Source organism: Podarcis bocagei, assembly GCF_964188305.1.
Source record: "Podarcis bocagei genome assembly, chromosome: W".
Taxonomy (NCBI): Eukaryota; Metazoa; Chordata; class Lepidosauria; order Squamata; family Lacertidae; genus Podarcis; species Podarcis bocagei.
Window position 1 is genome coordinate 65,080,676 of NC_138131.1, and position 21,616 is coordinate 65,102,291.

Consider the following 21,616-nt stretch of genomic DNA (forward strand, 5'->3'; position numbering starts at 1 on the left):
AGAAAAATGCTTTCCACTTGCACAAGCTCTACTTTTAACACAAAAAGACGATACCTTGCTACTTGTAAACGTCTACATCCCCCCAACCAAAAACAACAGCAGCAGTGAAAATTGGTCACAGCTAACCTTCTATATAGAAAATTTGACCGATAAATACCCAAATGCTTCACTGATAATAGCAGGTGATTTTAATGCAAGAGTGGGAACCAACAATGAACAACTATGTAGCAAATTAAATTGGAATACTGATAATGATATCGCACATGCCCTGAAATTAGGACGTTTCTCCAGAGATAGGGTTGTAAACAACGAAGGCTTACGCCTACTCGAATTATGTAACAACTTTAATTTGCAGATTGTGAACGGCTCAACAGAAGGCGATAGAAGCGGGGAGTTTACATACTTCTCCCCCCGAGGATGCAGTGTCATTGACTATATTCTTGCCCCTTATAATATTATAAATTCGATCATGGACCTCAAAATTGGAACGCGTACTGAAAGCGACCATCAGCCACTATCGCTGTCTATAAACTTAAAGAACGAAACCAAAATAACTAAGTACAATATCATAGAACCTTCTCAATACAAACAAATGACTCAATTAAAATGGTCTCAGGAAATGAGTGCAGCAGTGGGGCAAAAACTCACAGCCAACCTGAGAAAACAAGTATTATCCAATTTAAAGACCACTAATCCCTGCAGTGATATTCTGAAAACTTATAATGAAATCTTCCAAATGTTTGTAGAGCTTAGTACTCCACTTAAAGGTTGGATACTTAAACATAGCGCTAGCCCCTGGTTTGACGATGAATGTTTCCAGCTAAAAAGAAAACTGCGTCAAACATTTAAAAATAATCGCATTAAACTAGAGCCCTCTTATCTCGATGAAAAAAGAAAATATCATTACATTCTGGCCGAAAAGAAACAGAAATATGCAACCCAAAAATGGCTACAACTATTTGACTCAATTCAGAGTAAAAACAACAAAGCGTTCTGGAACCTAGTGTACGGAGGACTGAAAGCCGAAAATCAACTAACCCAACCACCAATTGCAGAATCCAAATGGTCCCAATACTTTACATCTGTATTTAACAATCTACACAGTGAACTTAAAGGAAATGAGACCGCTATAAATAAAATCAATAAACTCCAGGAGTGGCCAAGGGTAGAAGAAGTGGAAATTAGAGAGATAGTTAAAAATTTCAAATCGGGGAAATCGCCTGGGCCAGACGGTCTACCAATAGAATTATTTAAGACCTATATAGATTGGTGGGCAGAACCCCTAGCTCAATTGTTTACTCTCATAGACAAAGATGGGATCATACCGGAGATATGGTTAAGATCAATAATTATCCCAATCTTTAAAAATGGCGACCCAAAAGAACCAAAGAATTACAGACCGATAAGCTTACTATCAGTGATAGGGAAAATCTACGCTAAGCACCTCCTATCCAAACTCCTTATATGGATGAAAAATTTAAATTTACCAGGGAAAGAACAAATAGGTTTCTCTAAAGGTTGCTCTACATTAGACCACTGCCTTATACTTATGCATTTGGTTGAAAAATATAGATCTCAAAGGCAATCTAAGATATATGCTGCTTTTGTAGATTTTCGTGGTGCATTCGACTCAATTGACCGCCCAAAGCTGTGGAGGAAACTCGCAGAACTAAAAATTGATCAGCGCTTATTGATTCTAATACAAAATCTATACTCTTCCAATGTCTGTCAAGTCAAACTTAACACCATAGGTCATCTTTCATCAGACATCCCAATCTCGAAATGGGTAAAACAAGGATGTATTCTTGCCCCCTTTCTATTTAACTTATTCTTATCAGACTTGCCAGATCACCTTCAAAAAATAGAATCACATGCCCCTAAACTTAATCAGAAACCAGTTCCTCTCTTATTATACGCAGACGATGCAGTCCTACTATCATTAACGAGCTTGGGTCTGAAACGTCTTATATCTTCTCTGACCCTTTACTGCGAATGTAATAAACTCTCTATAAATTACGAGAAGACAAAAATTTTGGTCTTCTCAAATGGTTGGAAACTAGAGAAATGGAAAATAAGAGGGCAAGAAATCCAACAAGTAAAAATCTATAGGTATCTGGGAATCTTATTCCAGAGCAATCTAGGGTGGGCAAGTCATCGCACAAATGCCATAAAACAGGCAAAGTGCACCTCATCAGCAGTTGCCCGTTTTTATTATCAGAAAGGTAATCAATTTATTCCTGCGGCCAATCAGATTTTCCAAACAAAAGTGCAAGCCCAGATATTCTATGGAATCCCGCTATGGATTCAAGCATATAACAGTGATTTAAATAAGATTCACTCCAGCTTTCTGAGACGTATTCTTGGACTCCCAGCTGCGATCAAATATGAGACAATGTGTGCAGAAATAGGCATACACACAATGGAATACTGGGCCTGGTCCACCTCAATAAAGTACTGGTTACGCTGCCATTTTCGCTGCTCTCCATCAAGCCTGCTCGCTGATCTGCTCAAAGACTCCTATAAATCAAGATGGTATCAGTACCTCGAAAAAAAAGATTGAATCTTTAGGCATCGAGCTGGAGTCCCTGTATAATTCTAATGAGCAATACATTTTCCATAATATCCTAGCTAGACTAAAGGATGTGGAGAGACAAAATATTATGGCGGCTGTAAACAAAATTTGCTCCCCCATATTCTATGATTTAAATATCTTAGATAGCAGAGTCAATTACGTCACTAAATTAATAATCCCAGCCCAACGTAGGGCTTTTATGCTGGCCCGGTTGAATGTCTTTCCCTCAGCATTTGTCTGGGGAAGATATCAAAACATCCCTAGAAACAAGAGATTCTGCAGATGCTCTATGAATGTCCCGGACACTGTAGAGCATATTCTCTTTCATTGCCCATTGTACAGTACGCTCCGTCAACGCGTGCTGTCCCCTCTTTTGGGTGGTCTGGAACCCCAGCAAGGTGAATGTGTGGGATTCTGCCTATCCGACGTTGACCAAAGGGTAACGGCGGGGGTAGCCGAGTTTTTGGCTGCAGTCCTCCAAGGAGCAGGTTAACAAGGAAAACCACTGATTTTATATGTATATATATATATATATATATGATTGTAACCAACTGCTGCCTTTTTATATATATTTCAAGGCTTTTACATGTTATTTTCTTTCTTACGGTTTTTATTTGCATAATGCCTAATAAAGGTTTGATTTCAACATTTTGACTATTATAATCCTCCCCTCTTTGTCTTCATATATCAATTCCGGTTCATATTTGCTTTTAACATACATTACAACCCCCCTCTTTTTTCTTACATCAGATGCGATGAATTCTTCCCCTAACTTTGGTTTTACCAATAGTCTTTTATGCTTAGTATTGATGTGGGTTTCTTGTAAGCAAGCAAGGTCCCACTTCTGCCTCTCTAAGATACGTTCTATTTTCTGCCTCTTCCTCCTATTATTTAGACCATTCACGTTCCATGATAACAATTTAAATTTCATTATTTATTAGTTAAAAAATTCTAAAGTTAATGGAAAGAGTTTACGTTATCTGCAGTGGTAAAGGAGAGGGGTTTTGTAATAGTTATTGGTCTGATTGCCAATATCAAACCACTGGCGTAGTTCTTTATCCTTCCACCCTTTGCTGAGCTTTTTCTTCTTCTTCCGCCTCATCCGATAGCTCTCCCTTTCTTCCTTCCTCATTTCTTACTTCACTTTTCCCACCTCCTAATTCTCCTCGATACTTCCTCCAAAACATATCTGCTTCCTCAAATGTCTCAAATCGTCTTCTTTTTCCTTTGAAGTTGAAGGAAATCCCCACTGGGTATTCCCATCTGAAAGATATTGCTTTGGCCTTTAATGCTTTTGTTAGAAATTGGAATTGCTGTCTCTTTTTTATCAGCCTAGGTGGGACTTCTCGTAAAATTATTATTTCCTTTCCATCTATGGTTAATTTGTTCTTACTCTTTAGTTGGAGGATCTTATCTCTCATCCAATTCGATGTGAATACAATGATGCAGTCTGCCGGCCATTTGTTCATTTTTGCTTTTCTTGAGTTCACTCTGAAGATTTTCTCTGTCTGTTCTATTATGTCTTTTTCCTGTAAATGTAGCCACTTTGCTAAAGTTTCAATCATCTTCTTCCAAATATCCTCCTTCTCCTCTTCTGGAACATTTCTGAATCTCAAAGTCTTCTCTTTAATCTGCATCTGTATCATTGCTAGCGCGTCCCTTCCTTTCTTCAATAGAAAATTCTATTGTCTCCTTTAATGTAAACACCTCTGTAGACAAAATACTATTTCAGTTTTGCAGCTTTCCCAGAAGATAACAAGTCCTGTACGAATCCAAGAGTATTTTTCCACTTACGACCGTTTTTGTAATGTCCCGAAACCCCTCTAGGGGAATTGTAATAACTTTGTATCCTCTAATCCAAAAGTCAAATTGTTGTTCCTTATTTTCCGACAGTTTATATCCATATTGTATCAAATTGTAACAAAATTAACCAGCAAAGTCCTCCTAACAAAGTCCTCTTTATATTCTCCAACTTTGACAGCTACTTTGACAGCTGTCAAAGTCTCCGTCTCTCTTCGCCAGGCTCTGCGAATCGCCCCGGTTCCCAGGGGGGGTTACATTTTCCTTCTCACCCTCCACTCTTCTCCTCCAGCACAGTTCTTGTAATTTCCCATCGTGGAATTAATGATTTTTGTCAAGAGTATGCTTCTCTTTCGACCTTGGTTACCCAGTCCTTGTTTTAGAATGTTTACAGTAGGGGGGGGACTGACTTCCTTTTTAGATCACCCCCGCTCGTGCCGAATCCGAAAAAAAATTCTTTTTTTCTCCTTTTGAACCCGGTTTCCCAATTACTCACGGGTTGTTGTTAATAGTCCGAATTTCCAATGGAAGAAGTCAGCGCTCTCCGTCGAATGGCATGCGGCTTCGCTCGGCAGGGAAAGCAGAGGACTCAAAGCACCACGCCGCTCCCCGGCACCCGATCCGAAGCCTTTAAAAAGGCTCCTTCACGAGTCGGGAGGGCGCTAACGGTGCCAGCCGAGTCACCCATGTCCACGGGCTCCGTGCCCGTGGTTTTTAAGGGTCCCCGCGTCGCCGGCGCGGTAGGACCCAGCCCCTGCCGAGCAGACCCCCTCCGGAGCTCGGAGGGAGTCCGCCATGCGGCGATGGCGACAACCCGGAAGTCTATAGGTGTCATCATTTTTAACGCTCCAAAGGATGACGGTTTGACATTTCTGACACAGGTCACCTATGTTTTGGCTACCCCCTTGTCTCTCACACCTCTCCCCTCTGCATTGACCCTTTTCGCAGATGGAACAAGAAGTAGAGGGGGTAGTGACATGGGAGGAGGGAGGACAATGGAAATGTTTATTTACCCCCCCCCCACAGTCTTCTGCTCAGCAAGCTGAGCTAGCGGCTGTGATTCTTGCATTTCAATCCTTTCCTACTCAACCTTTCAATCTTATTGTGGATACTCAGTATGTATATCACCTTTTTGCTATTTTACCAATATCTTATATAACTCCTTCCTTGGATTCTGACTTGTTTTCCTTGTTTCTTGCCCTGCAGGCCTTACTTCAGCACAGAGAGTTCCCTTATTATGTTGCACATCTTCGCTCCCACACATCGCACCCATGGTATTTAGCAGAGGGCAATGCAAGAGCAGATGCGGCTTTGGGGGACATTTCTGCCTTTTCTCTCTTTTCTGATCCTATACTATGTCATAACACCTTTCACCTTCCTGCGAAAGCATTGGCAAAGCAGTTTTCTATTCCCTTGGCCCAAGCAAGGGATATAGTTTCCCAATGTGCTTCTTGTTCTAAATCTCAGCTGGCCATTCATAGAATCATAGAATCATAGAGTTGGAAGAGACCACAAAGGCCATCGAGTCCAACCCCCTGTCAAGCAGGAAACACCATCAGAGCACTCCTGACATATGGTTGTCAAGCCTCTGCTTAAAGACCTCCAAAGAAGGAGACTCCACCACACTCCTTGGCAGCAAATTCCACTGTTGAACAGCTCTTACTGTCATTCCTTTTGATGCTGTCTGGGGGCTGCAGCAGGTTGCTCCGCCACTCACTGTGGGTGAGGACCAGGTCCAAGATAGATGATTCCCTTGTTGCTTCTTCCAACTTCTGGGAAATGAAATTGTCAGCTAGATAATGGAGGAATACAGTGGTGCCTCGCAAGACGAAAATAATCCGTTCTGCGAGTCTCTTCGTCTAGCGGTTTTTTCGTCTTGCGAAGCAACCCTATTAGCGGCTTAGCGGATTAGCGCTATTAGCGGTTTAGCGGCTATTAAAGGCTTAGCGGCTTAGCGGCTAAAAGGCTATTAGCGGCTTAGCGGCTTAGAAAAAGGGGGGGGAGTGAAAAAAATTGCAAGACTCGCAAGACGTTTTCGTCTTGCGAAGCAAGCCCATAGGGAAATTCGTCTTGCGAAGCGCATTGAAAAATGGAAAACCCTTTCGTCTAGCGGGTTTTTCGTCTTGCGAGGCATTCGTCTTGCGGGGCACCACTGTATGTTGGACCTTACATGAAACCCATCTGCAATCCATTTTCCCCAAGCTCACAAACTTCAAATGCAGAAAACAACACCTTAAACTTTTTCAGACCTGGAACCCATGCTTATTTCTTTATAAGAATATTTTTAAACTACCAACTCATTTTTAGAAATTGATGTGGTATAGCTTCCATTCAAACATGAATTTGTGGACTCTCCTCTTAGCTGGTCCCAGGACAGTTGTTGTGAGCCACCTTCTGTCAGCTGTGGCCGCAGACCCACCCACTGAAGATCCAAGCTTTGGCCCAAGTCTTCTGGAAAGCCATTTCCGAGCTAGAGAGGAGAGGGGGTTGCGGGCTAACCCCTCCCACACACTCCACTCGCGGGGGCTGGCCTTCTGCCCCCACGAGAGCAGGGGAATCCCCGGGCGTGCCGGCAACCCTGCCCGCCAATCGGCGGGGCTGGGGGGGGCATGGCCTAGCCCATTTAAGGCCAGGCACGTCCGGGGACCGCCCTCTTTTGCCCCATTCAGCTGAAGGTATTGGCGGCGAGCTTTGCTCAAGTGGCGGTTAGGCATTGGCAGGGGTTATTGTTAGGCAAATGAATGGGGGGGAAGGGAGCGCCATCACCTTCCCCCAATGAAAATGGGTAGTCCGGTAGAGGACTCCGGGGGGCATTGCCTTGTCCGAAACCTAGGGAGGTAAGGGCCTCCGGCACGCCCCCGAGCAGTGACACCCGTGGGATCCTAGTTGGCGTACTCCAACAGGACCCCCCCATGGCTTGTGGTTAACCCTTCCCAGTCTCCATGCCGGGTAGTCGATAGGAGCCAATGCCTAAGGCCAATACCTTCCAATTCTGTAATCAATACAGTTGTGGCCTTTTTATGCCCATTAACCTTAAATAATGTGTCACGTGTCTTTATTTCAATTGGGGGAGGGGACTTGCCACGCAAAGCCATTTCCGAGCTAGAGAGGAGAGGGGGTTGCGGGCTAACCCCTCCCACACACTCCACTCGCGGGGGCTGGCCTTCTGCCCCCGCGAGAGCAGGGGAATCCCCGGGCGTGCCGGCAACCCTGCCCGCCAATCGGCGGGGCCGGGGGGCGTGGCCTAGCCCATTTAAGGCCAGGCACGTCCGGGGACCACCCTCTTTTGCCCCGTTCAGCTGACCGGTTTTCCCACCCCACCCACCCTTTAGGTTTAGGTAGGTTTGACCTTGCTATGGACTTCGGTTGGTCGCCGCAAGGGGCCTGGTAGGAATTTTTCCAACTTGGTGCACTTCCAGCCTTTTGGTTTTTTCGCCTACCTCATAGCAAACGTCACAACTTCTCGGTTTTGGCGGTTAGGCATTGGCAGGGGTTATTGTTAGGCAAATGAATGGGGGGGGAAGGGAGCGCCATCACCTTCCCCCAATGAAAATTGGGTAGTCCGGTAGAGGACTCCGGTGTTGTAATTGCAGAGTCCTGTACACAGCGGAATGATGAGCAGTACGTGCCACATGCTTAACTTTGCTTTATTTTCATTTCAATGTTGAGAGATTACAAACATGCAATCATCCTTTTCCTCGGAACAAAGAACACCGAGAGAAACAGTGAAAAACAGGAAACCAGTGTACATCACATCCAGTCTCCCATTCCCGTGGGAAACCCAACAGTACTCTGACCGTGGAATGCAAAACATTGTCCCGTGACTAGCACTTCGCTGCACAGTGAAGAAAGCAGAAACCAACATCCTCCCCCTTTCTGTGAACATCACTGGGCAGCGTGTTCGTACAATATCAGTACAAACCCAACTTCTGTACATAGGTACAGTGTTGATCCCTTGATACAATCTTGGACAATACATCAGCAGGAATTTCATTACCTGGCATATAGGACACCGTTACGAGTCCCTTCTGAATATGTTCCCTAGCATGTTGCACCTTCAATTGCAAGTGCTTCGTGCTTTGCTTACAACCTTCCGAATTCAGCAAAGCCAAACATGCTTTGTTGTCCTGGTAAACCTGGATTGGACATTTGACAGGAATTCTCATGTCTTTGCACAATTGTAACAACCATTCACAATCCTTAAGTGAATAAGACAGTGCATTCAGTTCAGCTTCACAAGTACTTAAGCTAATTGTTGTTTGCTTCTTGCATGACCAATCAAATAGACCCTGATTGTACATGTAGCAAACTCCAGACGTACTTTTCCTGTCTGTTGTGTCACTTCCCAAACTTGCATCTGCAAAAATCTCAAGACCACCAGACTTCTGATTGTTAAATCTCAGTCTGTAATGCATAGTGCCTTTCAAATAGCGTGCTATGCATTTCAGAGCTTTCCAATCCTTAACGGTGGGATTGTTAACTTGCCTGCTTAGCAAATTACAGCTAACAGCAATGTCAGGTCTTGAACATCTGGCAATGAAGTTTAGCTTGCCTAGCACACTTCTGTACAGTGTAGTGTCAGAAAATGAATCATAGAATCATAGTGTTGGAAGAGACCACAAGGGCCATCCAGTCCAACCCCCTGCCAAGCAGGAAACACCATCAGAGCACTCCTGACATATGGTTGTCAAGCCTCTGCTTAAAGACTGCTTGGTTGGATTCTATGATTCTATGATTCTATGATTCTAGTTCCAGGAATGAAACTGCTTGGAAGCAAATGGGTCTTCAAAGTGAAGACTGATCAAAATGGCAAGATAGTCAGACACAAAGCCAGATTGGTAGCCAGAGGTTTTGCACAGGTACCAGGTGAAGACTATCACCAGACCTACTCACCCACAGTGAGATATGAGAGCATTAGGCTTATGCTCAAGCTAGCTGCAGAGGAGAATCTACACGTTAGTCACCACGATGTGAATACAGCATTTTTGTACGGATCTCTAGGTGAATCACTTTATATGCTTCCACCTGATGGTGTACAGGTAAAACAGGGATTTGTTTGTGCTCTAAAGAAGTCCCTTTATGGTCTCAAACAAAGTGCACGGTGTTGGCACACAAAACTCACTGAGACATTGTTTTCTCTAGGTTTTCAGCAAGGGAAAGCTGATCCATGTGTATTTGTCAAAGAGGAGGGGCAAAAGAAGCTGTATTGTTTGTTTTATGTTGATGATATTTTATTCTTTTGGAAAGATGTCACAATGTACAATAACGCCCTAGCTCAACTGAAAGAGCACTTTGACATGAAAGATCTTGGTGAGGTAAACAACTACCTATCTCTGGAAATAGAGAGAGATCAAAGTGGTAACATTCTAGTACACCAGTCACGAAAAATTGCTGATGTTTTAAGCAAACTAAACCTGATGGATGCTAACCCTGTAGACACACCGATGACAACAGGTTATCAGGTAGAAGACACTGAAGAAGCATTTTCTGACACTACACTGTACAGAAGTGTGCTAGGCAAGCTAAACTTCATTGCCAGATGTTCAAGACCTGACATTGCTGTTAGCTGTAATTTGCTAAGCAGGCAAGTTAACAATCCCACCGTTAAGGATTGGAAAGCTCTGAAATGCATAGCACGCTATTTGAAAGGCACTATGCATTACAGACTGAGATTTAACAATCAGAAGTCTGGTGGTCTTGAGATTTTTGCAGATGCAAGTTTGGGAAGTGACACAACAGACAGGAAAAGTACGTCTGGAGTTTGCTACATGTACAATCAGGGTCTATTTGATTGGTCATGCAAGAAGCAAACAACAATTAGCTTAAGTACTTGTGAAGCTGAACTGAATGCACTGTCTTATTCACTTAAGGATTGTGAATGGTTGTTACAATTGTGCAAAGACATGAGAATTCCTGTCAAATGTCCAATCCAGGTTTACCAGGACAACAAAGCATGTTTGGCTTTGCTGAATTCGGAAGGTTGTAAGCAAAGCACGAAGCACTTGCAATTGAAGGTGCAACATGCTAGGGAACATATTCAGAAGGGACTCGTAACGGTGTCCTATATGCCAGGTAATGAAATTCCTGCTGATGTATTGTCCAAGATTGTATCAAGGGATCAACACTGTACCTATGTACAGAAGTTGGGTTTGTACTGATATTGTACGAACACGCTGCCCAGTGATGTTCACAGAAAGGGGGAGGATGTTGGTTTCTGCTTTCTTCACTGTGCAGCGAAGTGCTAGTCACGGGACAATGTTTTGCATTCCACGGTCAGAGTACTGTTGGGTTTCCCACGGGAATGGGAGACTGGATGTGATGTACACTGGTTTCCTGTTTTTCACTGTTTCTCTCGGTGTTCTTTGTTCCGAGGAAAAGGATGATTGCATGTTTGTAATCTCTCAACATTGAAATGAAAATAAAGCAAAGTTAAGCATGTGGCACGTACTGCTCATCATTCCGCTGTGTACAGGACTCTGCAATTACAACACCGGAGTCCTCTACCGGACTACCCATTTTCATTGGGGGAAGGTGATGGCGCTCCCTTCCCCCCCCATTCATTTGCCTAACAATAACCCCTGCCAATGCCTAACCGCCAAAACCGAGAAGTTGTGACGTTTGCTATGAGGTAGGCGAAAAAACCAAAAGGCTGGAAGTGCACCAAGTTGGAAAAATTCCTATCAGGCCCCTTGCGGCGACCAACCGAAGTCCATAGCAAGGTCAAACCTACCTAAACCTAAAGGGTGGGTGGGGTGGGAAAACCGGTCAGCTGAACGGGGCAAAAGAGGGTGGTCCCCGGACGTGCCTGGCCTTAAATGGGCTAGGCCACGCCCCCCGGCCCCGCCGATTGGCGGGCAGGGTTGCCGGCACGCCCGGGGATTCCCCTGCTCTCGTGGGGGCAGAAGGCCAGCCCCCGCGAGTGGAGTGTGTGGGAGGGGTTAGCCCGCAACCCCCTCTCCTCTCTAGCTCGGAAATGGCTTTGCGTGGCAAGTCCCCTCCCCCAATTGAAATAAAGACACGTGACACATTATTTAAGGTTAATGGGCATAAAAAGGCCACAACTGTATTGATTACAGAATTGGAAGGTATTGGCCTTAGGCATTGGCTCCTATCGACTACCCGGCATGGAGACTGGGAAGGGTTAACCACAAGCCATGGGGGGGTCCTGTTGGAGTACGCCAACTAGGATCCCACGGGTGTCACTGCTCGGGGGCGTGCCGGAGGCCCTTACCTCCCTAGGTTTCGGACAAGGCAATGCCCCCCGGAGTCCTCTACCGGACTACCCATTTTCATTGGGGGAAGGTGATGGCGCTCCCTTCCCCCCCATTCATTTGCCTAACAATAACCCCTGCCAATGCCTAACCGCCACTTGAGCAAAGCTCGCCGCCAATACCTTCAGCTGAATGGGGCAAAAGAGGGCGGTCCCCGGACGTGCCTGGCCTTAAATGGGCTAGGCCATGCCCCCCCCAGCCCCGCCGATTGGCGGGCAGGGTTGCCGGCACGCCCGGGGATTCCCCTGCTCTCGTGGGGGCAGAAGGCCAGCCCCCGCGAGTGGAGTGTGTGGGAGGGGTTAGCCCGCAACCCCCTCTCCTCTCTAGCTCGGAAATGGCTTTCCAGAAGACTTGGGCCAAAGCTTGGATCTTCAGTGGGTGGGTCTGCGGCCACAGCTGACAGAAGGTGGCTCACAACAACTGTCCTGGGACCAGCTAAGAGGAGAGTCCACAAATTCATGTTTGAATGGAAGCTATACCACATCAATTTCTAAAAATGAGTTGGTAGTTTAAAAATATTCTTATAAAGAAATAAGCATGGGTTCCAGGTCTGAAAAAGTTTAAGGTGTTGTTTTCTGCATTTGAAGTTTGTGAGCTTGGGGAAAATGGATTGCAGATGGGTTTCATGTAAGGTCCAACATACAGTGGTGCCCCGCAAGACGAATGCCTCGCAAGACGAAAAACCCGCTAGACGAAAGGGTTTTCCATTTTTCAATGCGCTTCGCAAGACGAATTTCCCTATGGGCTTGCTTCGCAAGACGAAAACGTCTTGCGAGTCTTGCAATTTTTTTCACTCCCCCCCCTTTTTCTAAGCCGCTAAGCCGCTAATAGCCTTTTAGCCGCTAAGCCGCTAAGCCTTTAATAGCCGCTAAACCGCTAATAGCGCTAATCCGCTAAGCCGCTAATAGGGTTGCTTCGCAAGACGAAAAAACCGCTAGACGAAGAGACTCGCAGAACGGATTATTTTCGTCTTGCGAGGCACCACTGTATTCCTCCATTATCTAGCTGACAATTTCATTTCCCAGAAGTTGGAAGAAGCAACAAGGGAATCATCTATCTTGGACCTGGTCCTCACCCACAGTGAGTGGCGGAGCAACCTGCTGCAGCCCCCAGACAGCATCAAAAGGAATGACAGTAAGAGCTGTTCAACAGTGGAATTTGCTGCCAAGGAGTGTGGTGGAGTCTCCTTCTTTGGAGGTCTTTAAGCAGAGGCTTGACAACCATATGTCAGGAGTGCTCTGATGGTGTTTCCTGCTTGACAGGGGGTTGGACTCGATGGCCTTTGTGGTCTCTTCCAACTCTATGATTCTATGATTCTATGAATGGCCAGCTGAGATTTAGAACAAGAAGCACATTGGGAAACTATATCCCTTGCTTGGGCCAAGGGAATAGAAAACTGCTTTGCCAATGCTTTCGCAGGAAGGTGAAAGGTGTTATGACATAGTATAGGATCAGAAAAGAGAGAAAAGGCAGAAATGTCCCCCAAAGCCGCATCTGCTCTTGCATTGCCCTCTGCTAAATACCATGGGTGCGATGTGTGGGAGCGAAGATGTGCAACATAATAAGGGAACTCTCTGTGCTGAAGTAAGGCCTGCAGGGCAAGAAACAAGGAAAACAAGTCAGAATCCAAGGAAGGAGTTATATAAGATATTGGTAAAATAGCAAAAAGGTGATATACATACTGAGTATCCACAATAAGATTGAAAGGTTGAGTAGGAAAGGATTGAAATGCAAGAATCACAGCCGCTAGCTCAGCTTGCTGAGCAGAAGACTGTGGGGGGGGGGTAAATAAACATTTCCATTGTCCTCCCTCCTCCCATGTCACTACCCCCTCTACTTCTTGTTCCATCTGCGAAAAGGGTCAATGCAGAGGGGAGAGGTGTGAGAGACAAGGGGGTAGCCAAAACATAGGTGACCTGTGTCAGAAATGTCAAACCGTCATCCTTTGGAGCGTTAAAAATGATGACACCTATAGACTTCCGGGTTGTCGCCATCGCCGCATGGCGGACTCCCTCCGAGCTCCGGAGGGGGTCTGCTCGGCAGGGGCTGGGTCCTACCGCGCCGGCGACGCGGGGACCCTTAAAAACCACGGGCACGGAGCCCGTGGACATGGGTGACTCGGCTGGCACCGTTAGCGCCCTCCCGACTCGTGAAGGAGCCTTTTTAAAGGCTTCGGATCGGGTGCCGGGGAGCGGCGTGGTGCTTTGAGTCCTCTGCTTTCCCTGCCGAGTGAAGCCGCATGCCATTCGACGGAGAGCGCTGACTTCTTCCATTGGAAATTCGGACTATTAACAACAACCCGTGAGTAATTGGGAAACCGGGTTCAAAAGGAGAAAAAAAGAATTTTTTTTCGGATTCGGCACGAGCGGGGGTGATCTAAAAAGGAAGTCAGTCCCCCCCCTACTGTAAACATTCTAAAACAAGGACTGGGTAACCAAGGTCGAAAGAGAAGCATACTCTTGACAAAAATCATTAATTCCACGATGGGAAATTACAAGAACTGTGCTGGAGGAGAAGAGTGGAGGGTGAGAAGGAAAATGTAACCCCCCCTGGGAACCGGGGCGATTCGCAGAGCCTGGCGAAGAGAGACGGAGACTTTGACAGCTGTCAAAGTAGCTGTCAAAGTTGGAGAATATAAAGAGGACTTTGTTAGGAGGACTTTGCTGGTTAATTTTGTTACAATTTGATACAATATGGATATAAACTGTCGGAAAATAAGGAACAACAATTTGACTTTTGGATTAGAGGATACAAAGTTATTACAATTCCCCTAGAGGGGTTTCGGGACATTACAAAAACGGTCGTAAGTGGAAAAATACTCTTGGATTCGTACAGGACTTGTTATCTTCTGGGAAAGCTGCAAAACTGAAATAGTATTTTGTCTACAGAGGTGTTTACATTAAAGGAGACAATAGAATTTTCTATTGAAGAAAGGAAGGGACGCGCTAGCAATGATACAGATGCAGATTAAAGAGAAGACTTTGAGATTCAGAAATGTTCCAGAAGAGGAGAAGGAGGATATTTGGAAGAAGATGATTGAAACTTTAGCAAAGTGGCTACATTTACAGGAAAAAGACATAATAGAACAGACAGAGAAAATCTTCAGAGTGAACTCAAGAAAAGCAAAAATGAACAAATGGCCGGCAGACTGCATCATTGTATTCACATCGAATTGGATGAGAGATAAGATCCTCCAACTAAAGAGTAAGAACAAATTAACCATAGATGGAAAGGAAATAATAATTTTACGAGAAGTCCCACCTAGGCTGATAAAAAAGAGACAGCAATTCCAATTTCTAACAAAAGCATTAAAGGCCAAAGCAATATCTTTCAGATGGGAATACCCAGTGGGGATTTCCTTCAACTTCAAAGGAAAAAGAAGACGATTTGAGACATTTGAGGAAGCAGATATGTTTTGGAGGAAGTATCGAGGAGAATTAGGAGGTGGGAAAAGTGAAGTAAGAAATGAGGAAGGAAGAAAGGGAGAGCTATCGGATGAGGCGGAAGAAGAAGAAAAAGCTCAGCAAAGGGTGGAAGGATAAAGAACTACGCCAGTGGTTTGATATTGGCAATCAGACCAATAACTATTACAAAACCCCTCTCCTTTACCACTGCAGATAACGTAAACTCTTTCCATTAACTTTAGAATTTTTTAACTAATAAATAATGAAATTTAAATTGTTATCATGGAACGTGAATGGTCTAAATAATAGGAGGAAGAGGCAGAAAATAGAACGTATCTTAGAGAGGCAGAAGTGGGACCTTGCTTGCTTACAAGAAACCCACATCAATACTAAGCATAAAAGACTATTGGTAAAACCAAAGTTAGGGGAAGAATTCATCGCATCTGATGTAAGAAAAAAGAGGGGGGTTGTAATGTATGTTAAAAGCAAATATGAACCGGAATTGATATATGAAGACAAAGAGGGGAGGATTATAATAGTCAAAATGTTGAAATCAAACCTTTATTAGGCATTATGCAAATAAAAACCGTAAGAAAGAAAATAACATGTAAAAGCCTTGAAATATATATAAAAAGGCAGCAGTTGGTTACAATCATATATATATATATATATATACATATAAAATCAGTGGTTTTCCTTGTTAACCTGCTCCTTGGAGGACTGCAGCCAAAAACTCGGCTACCCCCGCCGTTACCCTTTGGTCAACGTCGGATAGGCAGAATCCCGCACATTCACCTTGCTGGGGTTCCAGACCACCCAAAAGAGGGGACAGCACGCGTTGACGGAGCGTACTGTACAATGGGCAATGAAAGAGAATATGCTCTACAGTGTCCGGGACATTCATAGAGCATCTGCAGAATCTCTTGTTTCTAGGGATGTTTTGATATCTTCCCCAGACAAATGCTGAGGGAAAGACATTCAACCGGGCCAGCATAAAAGCCCTACGTTGGGCTGGGATTATTAATTTAGTGACGTAATTGACTCTGCTATCTAAGATATTTAAATCATAGAATATGGGGGAGCAAATTTTGTTTACAGCCGCCATAATATTTTGTCTCTCCACATCCTTTAGTCTAGCTAGGATATTTTGGAAAATGTATTGCTCATTAGAATTATACAGGGACTCCAGCTCGATGCCTAAAGATTCAATCTTTTTTTTCGAGGTACTGATACCATCTTGATTTATAGGAGTCTTTGAGCAGATCAGCGAGCAGGCTTGATGGAGAGCAGCGAAAGTGGCAGCGTAACCAGTACTTTATTGAGGTGGACCAGGCCCAGTATTCCATTGTGTGTATGCCTATTTCTGCACACATTGTCTCATATTTGATCGCAGCTGGGAGTCCAAGAATACGTCTCAGAAAGCTGGAGTGAATCTTATTTAAATCACTGTTATATGCTTGAATCCATAGCGGGATTCCATAGAATATCTGGGCTTGCACTTTTGTTTGGAAAATCTGATTGGCCGCAGGAATAAATTGATTACCTTTCTGATAATAAAAACGGGCAACTGCTGATGAGGTGCACTTTGCCTGTTTTATGGCATTTGTGCGATGACTTGCCCACCCTAGATTGCTCTGGAATAAGATTCCCAGATACCTATAGATTTTTACTTGTTGGATTTCTTGCCCTCTTATTTTCCATTTCTCTAGTTTCCAACCATTTGAGAAGACCAAAATTTTTGTCTTCTCGTAATTTATAGAGAGTTTATTACATTCGCAGTAAAGGGTCAGAGAAGATATAAGACGTTTCAGACCCAAGCTCGTTAATGATAGTAGGACTGCATCGTCTGCGTATAATAAGAGAGGAACTGGTTTCTGATTAAGTTTAGGGGCATGTGATTCTATTTTTTGAAGGTGATCTGGCAAGTCTGATAAGAATAAGTTAAATAGAAAGGGGGCAAGAATACATCCTTGTTTTACCCATTTCGAGATTGGGATGTCTGATGAAAGATGACCTATGGTGTTAAGTTTGACTTGACAGACATTGGAAGAGTATAGATTTTGTATTAGAATCAATAAGCGCTGATCAATTTTTAGTTCTGCGAGTTTCCTCCACAGCTTTGGGCGGTCAATTGAGTCGAATGCACCACGAAAATCTACAAAAGCAGCATATATCTTAGATTGCCTTTGAGATCTATATTTTTCAACCAAATGCATAAGTATAAGGCAGTGGTCTAATGTAGAGCAACCTTTAGAGAAACCTATTTGTTCTTTCCCTGGTAAATTTAAATTTTTCATCCATATAAGGAGTTTGGATAGGAGGTGCTTAGCGTAGATTTTCCCTATCACTGATAGTAAGCTTATCGGTCTGTAATTCTTTGGTTCTTTTGGGTCGCCATTTTTAAAGATTGGGATAATTATTGATCTTAACCATATCTCCGGTATGATCCCATCTTTGTCTATGAGAGTAAACAATTGAGCTAGGGGTTCTGCCCACCAATCTATATAGGTCTTAAATAATTCTATTGGTAGACCGTCTGGCCCAGGCGATTTCCCCGATTTGAAATTTTTAACTATCTCTCTAATTTCCACTTCTTCTACCCTTGGCCACTCCTGGAGTTTATTGATTTTATTTATAGCGGTCTCATTTCCTTTAAGTTCACTGTGTAGATTGTTAAATACAGATGTAAAGTATTGGGACCATTTGGATTCTGCAATTGGTGGTTGGGTTAGTTGATTTTCGGCTTTCAGTCCTCCGTACACTAGGTTCCAGAACGCTTTGTTGTTTTTACTCTGAATTGAGTCAAATAGTTGTAGCCATTTTTGGGTTGCATATTTCTGTTTCTTTTCGGCCAGAATGTAATGATATTTTCTTTTTTCATCGAGATAAGAGGGCTCTAGTTTAATGCGATTATTTTTAAATGTTTGACGCAGTTTTCTTTTTAGCTGGAAACATTCATCGTCAAACCAGGGGCTAGCGCTATGTTTAAGTATCCAACCTTTAAGTGGAGTACTAAGCTCTACAAACATTTGGAAGATTTCATTATAAGTTTTCAGAATATCACTGCAGGGATTAGTGGTCTTTAAATTGGATAATACTTGTTTTCTCAGGTTGGCTGTGAGTTTTTGCCCCACTGCTGCACTCATTTCCTGAGACCATTTTAATTGAGTCATTTGTTTGTATTGAGAAGGTTCTATGATATTGTACTTAGTTATTTTGGTTTCGTTCTTTAAGTTTATAGACAGCGATAGTGGCTGATGGTCGCTTTCAGTACGCGTTCCAATTTTGAGGTCCATGATCGAATTTATAATATTATAAGGGGCAAGAATATAGTCAATGACACTGCATCCTCGGGGGGAGAAGTATGTAAACTCCCCGCTTCTATCGCCTTCTGTTGAGCCGTTCACAATCTGCAAATTAAAGTTGTTACATAATTCGAGTAGGCGTAAGCCTTCGTTGTTTACAACCCTATCTCTGGAGAAACGTCCTAATTTCAGGGCATGTGCGATATCATTATCAGTATTCCAATTTAATTTGCTACATAGTTGTTCATTGTTGGTTCCCACTCTTGCATTAAAATCACCTGCTATTATCAGTGAAGCATTTGGGTATTTATCGGTCAAATTTTCTATATAGAAGGTTAGCTGTGACCAATTTTCACTGCTGCTGTTGTTTTTGGTTGGGGGGATGTAGACGTTTACAAGTAGCAAGGTATCGTCTTTTTGTGTTAAAAGTAGAGCTTGTGCAAGTGGAAAGCATTTTTCTAGCTGCTTGATCTCAAACCCTGAGTTGTCTTTGATCATACAACAGAACCCTGCTTTCGGCCGGCCCTTCGTGTTTGTTTTCAAAGCGGGTTTCGTATAGGAGGTGAATCCATTAATTTTAATATCTCTAGTTGACCATGTTTCTTGTAGAAGTATTAATTCAAAATCTTTGAAGAAGTTCATTAGGTCTGGGTCTCCGCCTTTGTTTCCCCACCCTGCAATATTCCAGGACAGTAAGCGTAGAATCCGTTTTTGAGTTGGTGGCTGGTTAACAGCATTTAGTCATTCTAGTTCTGTTATTGAGTCCAGCGAGGAATTTTGTCTTTTGCAAATACAGCCATTTGTCGCTGCTTTCGGTGGGGAGGGTAATGGTGGGTCTTTTAGGGGGGGGGGAATGAAGGGAAGCTGCCAAAAAGCTTTATGGAAATGGTAAAGATTTTTGATTTAGTGGATATATGGAGATATAAACATCCTGTTGAAAAGGAGTTCACATATTTCTCAGAACCAAAAAACTCGTATAGTCGAATCGACAGTATATGGATTACTAAGGATATGACAATTGAAGCAGAGAATGCCGAAATATTGCCAAAAACACTTACAGATCACAATCCAGTATCATTAACTCTTAAAGGAAAAGAGGAGAAAGGGGAAAAAATGTGGAGAATGAATGTTTTCTTATTAAAAAACGAAAAAGTAATACAAGGAGCCAGGAAGTTGATGAAGGAATATTTTGAAAACAATTGGAGGAAAGGGACAGATGTTAAAACAGTGTGGGATGCTGGGAAGGCGGTTGTTAGGGGATATTTCATACAACCAAACTCAATAGCATATAAGAATAAAGAAAAAAAGAAAAGGGGGCTTTTAGAAGAAATTAAAAGGAAGGAAAAATTGGCCTATGCAAGCAAAAATAAAGAGAGATTAAATCAAGAAATTAAATTACTGAGAGTAGAATATAATAAAATTATAGAACAGGAGGTAGAACAAGAAATCAAATTTTGGAAATATAAAAATTTTGAATGGGCAAATAAGCCAGGCAAGATCCTTGCCTGGCAGCTAAAGAAACAAAGAAATGAAAAATTAATAAATAAAATAAAAGTAGAAGAGAGGACAATAAGGGATATGACAGAAATTAAAAAAGAATTTGAAAAATATTACAAAAAATTATATCAAAAAGATGAAGTGCCAATAGAAGAAATAGAGGAATATATAAAGAAAAATAAATTAATAGAGATAGCAGAAGAAGACCATAAATTATTAAATGAACCAATATCAACCGTAGAAATTAAGGAATCAATTCAAAAATTAAAAATAGGGAAATCCCCAGGTCCAGATGGCATACCAGCAGAATATTACAAAGAAATGTTAAATGAATTAATTGACCCACTAAAAGAAGTAATAGAGGAAGCAGTAGAGAAGGGGAATATTCCAGACTCTTGGACTCAAGGGTATATAACGCTCCTGCCAAAACAAGGTACGGATTTGGAATCGGTCTCAAATTATAGACCCATTTCATTGTTAAATTCCGATTATAAAATTTACGCAGGATTATTGGCTAATAGGTTGAAAAAAATTATAGGAAAAATAGTACATAAAAATCAGGCTGGATTTGTGGAAGGTAGACAAATAAAGGATAATATCAGAAATATAATAGACATAATGGAATATCTACAAGTAAGAAGAGACAAACAAGCAGCCCTGATTTCAATCGATGCGGAGAAGGCTTTCGACAAAATCTCATGGGAATTTATGAAAAAACTATTAAAAGAATTGTGTCTAGGTGAAAAATTCCAAAAAGGTATAAATGCAATATATAACCAACAGAAAGCAAAAATTATTATTAATGGAGAGTTTGGAGAAGAAATCAACATCTTTAAAGGTACAAGACAAGGATGCCCCCTATCCCCAATGTTATTTATAATAGTATTAGAGGTTCTATTAAAGAAAATAAGGCAGGACAACCAAATAAGAGGAATAGCAGTTGGTGAAAAAAGATATAAGTTAAGAGCCTTTGCAGACGATGTTATGATCACAACAGAAAATCCCCTACAATGTACACCTAGAATATTGGAATGCATAAACGAATATGGCAGATTAGCAGGATTCAAATTAAACTATGGGAAAACCAAAATACTAGTGAAAAATATGGAAGAAAAGGATAAAGTGAAATTACAAGAAATTACAGGATTGGAAATCAAAAAGAAAATAAGGTATCTTGGAATAAATTTAACAACAAATACTATAGACTTAAGTAATGAGAACTATGGGAAAACATGGAATGAAATAAAAAATGACTTGCAAGTATGGGGAAAATTAAATCTTTCCTTACTAGGGAAAATGTCGGTAATAAAGATGAACATATTACCAAGGATGATGTTTTTATTTCAAAGTATCCCAATACTAGGAGGAGATAAATGTTTTAATAACTGGAAAAGAGATTTGGCTAAATTCATATGGTCAGGGAAAAAGCCAAGAATAAAACACAAAATAATGATAGATAAGAAGGAGAGAGGAGGATTTGGTCTCCCAGATATGGAGTTATATCACGATGCGGTGGGTCTGACCTGGCTAAAGGAATGGATCAAATTAGATGACTCGGATGTATTGGATTTAGAGGGAGTAGAGACGAGATTTGGATGGCATGCCTATTTAATAGATGAAAAAGTGAGAGTACATAAAGGCTTCCTAGGGCATATAATCAGAAAATCTATATATAAAATATGGGAGAAATATAAGAGACTCTTAGAACCGAAAACTCCCTGGTGGGCATCGCCAGCAGAAATTGTCGCAGTGAAAAAATTAAATATG